This window comes from Pan paniscus, chromosome 4 (assembly GCF_029289425.2).
Source record: "Pan paniscus chromosome 4, NHGRI_mPanPan1-v2.0_pri, whole genome shotgun sequence".
Taxonomy (NCBI): Eukaryota; Metazoa; Chordata; class Mammalia; order Primates; family Hominidae; genus Pan; species Pan paniscus.
In genome coordinates this window covers 101,698,845-101,707,510 of record NC_073253.2, presented here as the reverse complement: position 1 = coordinate 101,707,510, position 8,666 = coordinate 101,698,845, and the positions used below count along the sequence as shown (strand labels likewise).

The 8,666-nt window shown below is 35.3% G+C and overlaps 1 pseudogene; it reads left to right on the top strand.

Annotated features, from left to right (window-relative positions):
- Positions 1–2,172: 2,172 nt before the first annotated feature.
- On the top strand, positions 2,173–4,494 carry LOC100992815 (protein RUFY3-like; annotated as a pseudogene).
- Positions 4,495–8,666: the final 4,172 nt, after the last annotated feature.

The window sequence follows — 8,666 nt, the reverse complement described above, 5'->3', positions numbered from 1 at the left end:
GGCAGCTCACTTTAAAGCTGGGTTTTTCTAGGAAGTACACTGATTTTGATTAAATTTTATGTTTATTGAGGGGTGGCTGAGTTTGACAATCTCTCAAAACACCTTCATGCTTTTTCTAGTGTAAACAATATTAGCACAAAAGCACTTTTCTTAATCTTAGCAAAACTTAATCTTAGCAAGAACTTTGAAGGTTAAAAACTATACAATGTACTGAACTTGTCAGAAGTAATGGGGGAAAAAAGGAAAAACCAACTATGTTAAAGAAAAACTGAGGTGTTATCACATAAATATGTCTCTTTCTATAGCTAGTGTGTGTGTGTGTGTGTGTGTGTGTGTGTGTGTGTGTCTATATGCTTTCTTTTTACATAGCATAATGCATATGGTCATTCTGTACCATCATTTTTTCAGTAGATTATTGTTTTCAAACTATTAGCTGTTAATACCACAGCTGTCCTCAGCATCTGATAATCAAAGCTTCTAAGATTCTCATCTTACTTTCTCAGCAAAATTTTACTTTGTTAGCAATAGTACCAGGATGTGCTATACCATATATGTCATGATATATGCCTAATTAGAATTATGTAAAATGCTACAATGCCTAAGTAGAGAATAATTTTCTGCCAAATATGATAACATAGATATAAAATATAAGTGAAGACAGAAAATTTATGCATACATTTTTGGGAAAGATGTGGATAAGTACAATCATGCCCAGTCACTGAAACAACATTGGACTTCAGTTGCTAAAACTAGAAAACAAATCCAAACTAAATTTTGTGTATGTGCTTTTTATATTGTACTTACATTTTCAAAAGAATCTGAATTTCTCCCTGCCCACCGTGTCCAACATAAGCATCATTTTTTTTCTTGGAAAAGCTACTCCTTTTCCCACTGTTTAACACCTTCATATTTAATATCTTTAAAAATTGTTTTTAATTAATTCTGTCAGGAAATGTATACTGCATATTAATCCATCTCTCTCAAATATTCTTAGTAACCATGAAACTTAACCTTCTTTTCTACTAACTTATAGGTTCCCTTCCTCTTTTGAAGTTCTGTAAGCATAAGTGTTTACAATGCATCAAGCATTTAAAGATTTTGAATGGTTAATTATTAAAAATTCCCTTTTGAATTGGATGGCACTCTTAGAGGCCATGTGGAAGAATCCAAAATTTCTTCATCACTAAAATGAAAATGATAAGTACATTAATCACTGTTTTTGGTGAGATTTGCTTATGTAAATCACAGTGTATGGCAACACATCCAAAACATGTTTAAAATATTGCTTTGAAAGCATTTCAAAACATTTTTTAAAATTTGCAACTTTACATAAAAATTATTTGATGATTTTCAATGCTATCTCAATCTCACAAAGTGAGGAAGACACACATACTCTTTGTTTTGAATTAAAAATAATACCTGAATAGTCTAAATTTTCTTGCATCAGATTAAAATGTAACTTGTCAACTTTCTTGCTAAATTGGTAGGACCTTGTTTTGTGGGGGTGGGCGAAGAGAGGCAAAAAAATAGTAAAAATATAATTTCCATTTTAAATAATACAGTGATGTATTGCAATTGCAGTAACATAACAATATAATTTTTTTTTCTGAAAGTAACCCAAATAGTTCCATTACCACTGTGAATAAGTCATTCAACCATTGTGGTTAGAGAAGTTTACTTTAACAATTTCCATGCTTAAGGCCTCTCACTAAACGATAATTCTGTGGTGGTGACTTTTTGGTGTGTCTAATTGTCCACAAAACCATACTTAAAACTGGCATTTCATGTAATTTAGAACCAAGTATTTAAAATAGAATAAGAAATATTTACAAAGCTGATTATTTCATAAAAATAGGGATCTCTCAAATGTCAAAGACATAAACATATATGATATTAAATACAGGTTTATACGTAGTATAATAAAAGACTGTGGTAAAAATACAAAAAGTAGAATACAATTCCCATAAAACATGTTTGAAAATAAAATTTAATGTCACAGATTAATTTTTTAACAATCTGCTTTTATCAATTTATTGTTTAAGCATTTCCTAATGAAGGCAAACAGCACTAGCAAAACTTTCTAAATTTTCCTAATATTCTAAAATATGTATATATTAATTACCATAGCGATAAAGTAATTATCCTGTGTATCTAGGTTTTAGATGTGTGACATTAACGAAGAACTCTGGTTTTAAGCCTATATATTTTTTCTGAGGTAGACAAAAAAAGGGATCCTCATTGCAAGCCTTTCTCAAAATTAGTGTAACCCTCAGAACAGCCTGAGTTTTAGCTGGCCTCAGAGAATGTTTACAAAAACTGACGAAATTTCATCATTACGGCACTCAATGATTGAAGCCAACATATCCAATAAACCTCTATTGAACTTTGTGCTGAGGTTGTGAGCATGATGCAGAGATAATTTGGAGTGGGATGGTAGTTTGTTTTGTCCATAATGAGTTTTTGGTTAAAAAAAAATTATACGCATATAAAATAGAGACTGATTTTTCTTTTCTTTTCTTTTCTTTCTCTAGTCTCAGAAAGCTTATAAAACTGCTTATAGGAGAGGGCGAGAAGGGGCCGCCGCCGGCCTCCCCCGCCGGGCAGTCGGAGACTGCCTTACCAGTGGCCGCCCCCTTCTTCCTGCTGTACCCAGGCGATGGAGGAGCCGGCTTCGGAGTGCGCCCGCCGCTGAGCAGCAGCGCTCCTGGAGGACTCCGCTGTCGCCTGCTCCCCGCTACCCTTCCTGCTGCTGAGCTACCTGAGCAGCAGCGCTGCAGCGGCAGCGGCAAGCACCATCCTAATTATCTCATGGCTAAGGAACACATGAACCTCATGAACACGGCCAAGCTGACTATCAAGGGCTTGACTGAATCAGCTCTGAACCTGGAGAGGACTCTTGACTCTGACTATGCACCTCTTCAGCAATTCTTTGTGGTGATGGAGCACTGTCTGAAACATGGCTTGAAAGCTCTAAAAAAAAAAAAAAAAAAAAATCTTGGACAAAATAAATCCTTCTGGGGGGCTCTAGAACTGGTAGAAAAGCCTGTTCCAGGAGCCGCAGAGATAACAGCAAGTGTTAAAGATCTTCCAGGACTTAAGACGCCAGTAGGTAAAGGAAGAGCCTGCCTTCGCTTGGCATTAATGCAAAAGAAACTTTCAAATATATGAAAGCTTTGATCAATAAGAAAGAACTTCTCAGTGAATTCTACGAACCCAGTGCCCTTATGATGGAAGAAGAAGGAGCCATAATTGCTGGCCTGTTGGTGGGTCTGAATGTAACTGATGCCAATTTCTGTGTGAAAGGAGAAGACTTGGACTCTTAGGCTGGAGTTACAGATTTTTCAATGTATCTCAAGGACGGGAACAGCAGTAAAGTTAGTGAAGGAGACAGTCAGATTACTGCGATTCTGGACCAGAAGAACTTTGTAGAAGAACCCAACAGACATTTGAATGCTACTGTAAACAACCTTAAGGCAAAAGTAGATGCATTAGAAAAATCCAACACTAAACTGACAGAGGAGCTTGCGGTTGCAAACAACAGGATTATTACCTTACAAGAAGAAATGTAACGAGTTAGAGAGGAAAGTTCCTACATACTGGAATCCAGTTGAAAGGGTCCCAAGCAAGACAGAACTGCAAAAGGGCAAGCACTAAACGAAGCAAGAAAGCATTTAAAAGAAGAGACACAATTACCACTGGATGTAGAAAAAGAACTGGAGATGCAGATCAGCATGAGGCAGGAGATATGAAGATGCTGGAGAAGGATGTCTGTGAGAAGCAGGATGCCCTGGTATGTCTTCAGCAGCAGCTGGATGATCTCAGGCCCCTCAAGCATGAACTTGCCTTTAAGCTGCAGAGTTCAGACTTAGGAGTAAAACAGAAAAGTGAACTAAATAGTAGCTTGGAAGAGAAGACTAATCAGATGGCTGTTATCATTAAACAACTTGAACAAAGATTGCACCAGGCTGAGCAAAGCTGTCGGTCTGCTGAGTTGGACAACTGGCTCTTCAAACAGGCCTTTGAAGACAAGATCAACTGTCTGCAGCTAAAAGTCGAGGAGCTCACCAGGCAGCAGAACCAGCTTGAGTTAGAACTAAAACAGGAAAAAGAAAGAAAATTACAAAACAACAGGAGTATCCCAGGAAAGGGTTCCCAGAAGCCAGAATCCAAGATGGATGGGAAGCATAAAATGCAAGAGGAAAATGTTAAACTAAAAATGCCTCTGGAAGAAAGCCACAGACTGCAACCCCACCCTATGGATGAACAGGATCAGCTGCTGCTCTCTGAGAAACCACAGGTATGTCAGCTACGCCGGGAAGATGTCAGCCTAACAAAGAATGTGTGTAAGAACTGCAGAGGAACCTTCTGTGATGCCTGTTCAACAAATGAACTGCCTCTTCCTTCAACTATGAAGCCTGAGCGAGTTTGCAGCCCCTGTCACAAGCATCTGATGAAGCAATATTCCACCAGCCCATCATAAGACTGGAGGCCAAGACCTGGACCGAAAAGTTTATGCAAGCTAATCTGTACCTGTATTTTAGGTGTCAGGATCTCCTAGAGCCAGTCCCTAGAGTGAACTAAAGAGTTGATAGGAATTAACTAGATCCAGGGAGAAAAGGTAGTGTTTGGGGTTACTGGAAATTTTGCTTGTTTTCCCTAATAATTGTATGAATAAAAGCGAACACACTTGAGCCCTTCTCTTCTAAATCTAAACAACCTGACATTGAAGGTTTGCTTTATAGCATATCTTTGGAAAGGCAATTCATTTTTATGATTAGTGATAATAATATTGGGGTGGATGTAATGGGAGAGAGAGTCCAAGCAAATAAGAATAAAAAGGAAAACAATCATCTCCTTCTATAACATTTGCAGATTCAAGGGAGAGAGATAGATGCTGAGATCAAAATGACAGATGTTACACATTTGCCCAGGTGCTGTTAGACATAAACATTGTTTCCTCTTCACCCCTACTAACTATCTCTTTAAAGTATCTCTACCAAACTTTGAATCCAATCTCAGGGAAAAGAAATTCAAGAGTAATATAAATTCTGAATGTATTGAAAACAATATTATAATATAATTTCAGGACCAGAATCTTTTGGTCTTTATCTACAAGAGTTTTCATTATCAAAACAAAGAACATTTGTTTTTCTACTTAATGACTTCAAAATAAATAACTGCCCTTTTCAGAATCTCCTTCCACAAAACAAACCAACTCTTTCCCATTCCCTCCATCCTCTCCAAGTCGTAATGGAAATTGTAAGGAGTTTTAAAAATAGGGTTTGGCTTTTGCAAATAGAAGATTTTGATTAAAGCAAAGTCAAATATAGAGTCAAACAAGTTTAATTTGTTTTCTTGAGACAGGATCTTGCTTTATTTCCCAAGCTGGAGTGCAGTGGTGCAATCACAGCTCACTGAACCCCTGACCTCCCGGGCCTCAAGCAATCCTCCTACCTCAGCTTTCCAAGTAGCTGGGAATGGCTTCTTTTTATTTATTTATTTATTTATTTATTTATTTATTTATTTATTTATTTATTTTGCGATGGGGTCTCTTTGGTTGCTCAGGCTGGTCTCAACCTCCTGGGCTCAAGCAGCCCTCCTGCCTTGGCTTCCAAAGTGCTGGAATTACAGGCATGAGCCACCACATATGGCCAAGTTTAATTTGTTGATGGCTGAGAACAGTTAGCTCAGAATACTTATTATATTGTTTTATGAATAAGGAATTCCTTATTCTGTGTCATGAATCAGAGCTGATAGATGCTTTCTTGGAAAGGGCAATACAGTCATCCCTTGGTATCCTTGGGGGATTGGTTCCAGGAACCCCACTGGATATCAAAATCCTTGGGTGCTCAAGTCCCATTATATAAAATGGGTTATATGGTATTTGCATATAACCTATATACATCCTCCTGTGTACTTTAAATCATCTGAAGATTACTTATACCTAATAAAATACACACACATCACTTCATTTGCATGGATTCAATATAGTGCTTGGTGTTCAGCAAATTTAAGTTTTGCTTCTTTTGAACTTTGTGGAATGTTTTTTCTGAATTTTTTTATTGGCAGTTCTACATGGATGTAGAACTTATGGATATGGAGGGCTGACTGTACTCATACAACTTTGAGTAACAAACTCTTTGGGGGAAAAGAGGGAAGTGTATTGAGCAAGAGAAGGAAAGAAACATTATATACTATTTTTATTCTGTTACATGTATCTGTAGATTGTTTGATTGTAATCAAGACCTTAGAAGAAATTATTCCGCGACTGGTTTAGAATTCTGGGGTGGAAACATCCTGGAACCATGTTATTTAATAAATTCTGTCTTCTGGAAAGGGTTACAACCTGGGAAAGAGTTGTTATTCCAAAAGTCAGCCTGTTACTTGGTGAAGCTGAAGTTTAAGAGTTCTAGGGAAAAATAAAATCAAATAATTCTAAAAAAAAAAATACCAGCTCTTTATACCACACATTTAATTAATATTATAGAATTCCTTATGGGAAAGAATATCTAATCATTTTCTTTTTAAATGAGAGGGCAACTCAGTCTAGTTATATGTCCCTATGATCATTGAAATATGACAGAATATATGGTTTTATTTTCAGCTAAATGCTTCTGCACAAATGGATTTTTAAAATCAACAACTGTATTACATTTAATCAATTCTTTTGTTTTAAAAATAATGAGGTTTATTATTAGTCTTCTCAGAGGAAACAAATGAGTAGCTTTCAAGCAAATAAATGAATTATCTATAAAATTGTCATTGACAAGGGATCTATATTTTATGCGTGTAAATAATAAAGAAATAAAAATTGAAATTGAAAAAGCCCTCCTACAGGATTATTTTAAATGTCTGCCTGGTCATTGTCTACTCTAAGACCTTTATGATACAATCATAAACACTTAAGTTCTTTGGTATTAAATTCATATTTTCTCATTGGTTTGATGGGGTTAAACTAGCTCTATGTATTCTACTAAACAGTGAGAATTTTCCGGAAAACAGATATAAGACACTCAAATCTTTAACTCAAAACCTAAAGTCTTCTATATTTTCTGAATGAAAGATGTATATAAATGATGTTGGCATACATAACATTTGTTAAAGAAAATTATTTCCATGTCCAAATTTCTAAATCAAATCCATGTTTCTCACTCCATGTTTTAGACATATTTCATACTGATTATCCTGACATTCATCTTTTCTTGACTTCCTGACACAGGCATCACTCTCAGCAATCTAGCTGATGAGTCTTGCTTAAAATTTCAATTACACATTGTCTCCTGCCCTATCAAGATTTATACTCTTTTAAGGCAAATTTCTCCTTTATAACTGATAAACTATGCATTCAGTGTTCAAACAAGGTTATCAGCCCCTGACTGGAGAAGCAGATTGATGAAGAAAAACAATTACTTTGACAACAGAAAGCATAGAAGACAACTCTTTGAAGCACATCATTCTCAATGGCATAGGAGATTCCCAAAGACCACATTTAAAAAACAAAAAAAAGAGTCAACAGAAATGAGCTAATGTTCTCTGTGTACTTGGAAATATAAATAGAGAGAAAAGGACAAAATACTTTTTAGGATTCTGGAATTTGAGCTGGAAGGTAATAGGATATAAATAGGAAATAAAGCCCTTGATTATTAGAAAAAGAAAAACTGAAAGAAAAAAATCACAGCAGTCTTATAGTAGAATAAAATAAGGTTTGGTTCACATATAATGGTGTGACATAAAGGTAACACATTCTATCCTGGACAGAGCTCTACAACATAACAAAGATAATAAAGAACTAATATTTATTGAGCTTACTTAAGACATGATTATAAGGGCTTTAGTTGCATTAATCTACTTAATAGTCACAATAGACCTATGAGATAAGAGCTAAAATTTCCCATTTTTACAGATGGAAAAACTGAGGCTGATAACATGTCCTAGGTCAACAAATTATAAATGTCAGATCCAGGGTTTGAACTTAGCGATTTGAAGTCAGAGTGACAATCACTTTGCTTCCATATTCCTCTTTAGTTAAGTGATAAAGACAAATGTGCAACCAGAAAATATCAGGAATGTAAGTTAAAGCTATAATTGAGGGATGCAGAGTGGTCTATGGTGACTCAGAAGAATGCAGAGTACTGTTAAGACTTTGTTTCTGGATCTGTGTGCTGTTTACACAACTCTGTTCAATTCCTGGAAGTCATTAAGATGTGCGCTTATAAATTGTTAACTTTTATGTATATGATATGTAAGTGTTTTATTTCAATAAATATTTCCATATAATCAAATTACATAGATGGAACATATAGTGGAACATTTTCCCCAAGTGTGGCAAAACATAAAAGATTTAAAAGGATATTGCATATTTTAGTACTACTGTCAATAGGAGACAGTCAATTAACTGTACCAGATATAACTAAATATATATAGAGAGATATAGATTGCATAAATATATATCTACATATCTATAGATAGATATAGATAGACTGGTATATTCCCAGTCCCTCAGCCCTTTATTTATACTATATGATTTAAGAACAGGTATATTAGCATTATGATTATAGATTGAAAAGAAAAATGAACTTTATATTCTAGCATTGTTATTGATGCTAAAACTTTTTGAAACTATGGAGCTGTATTTTTTTAATGCTTCTTTTAAAAATTCATATTCA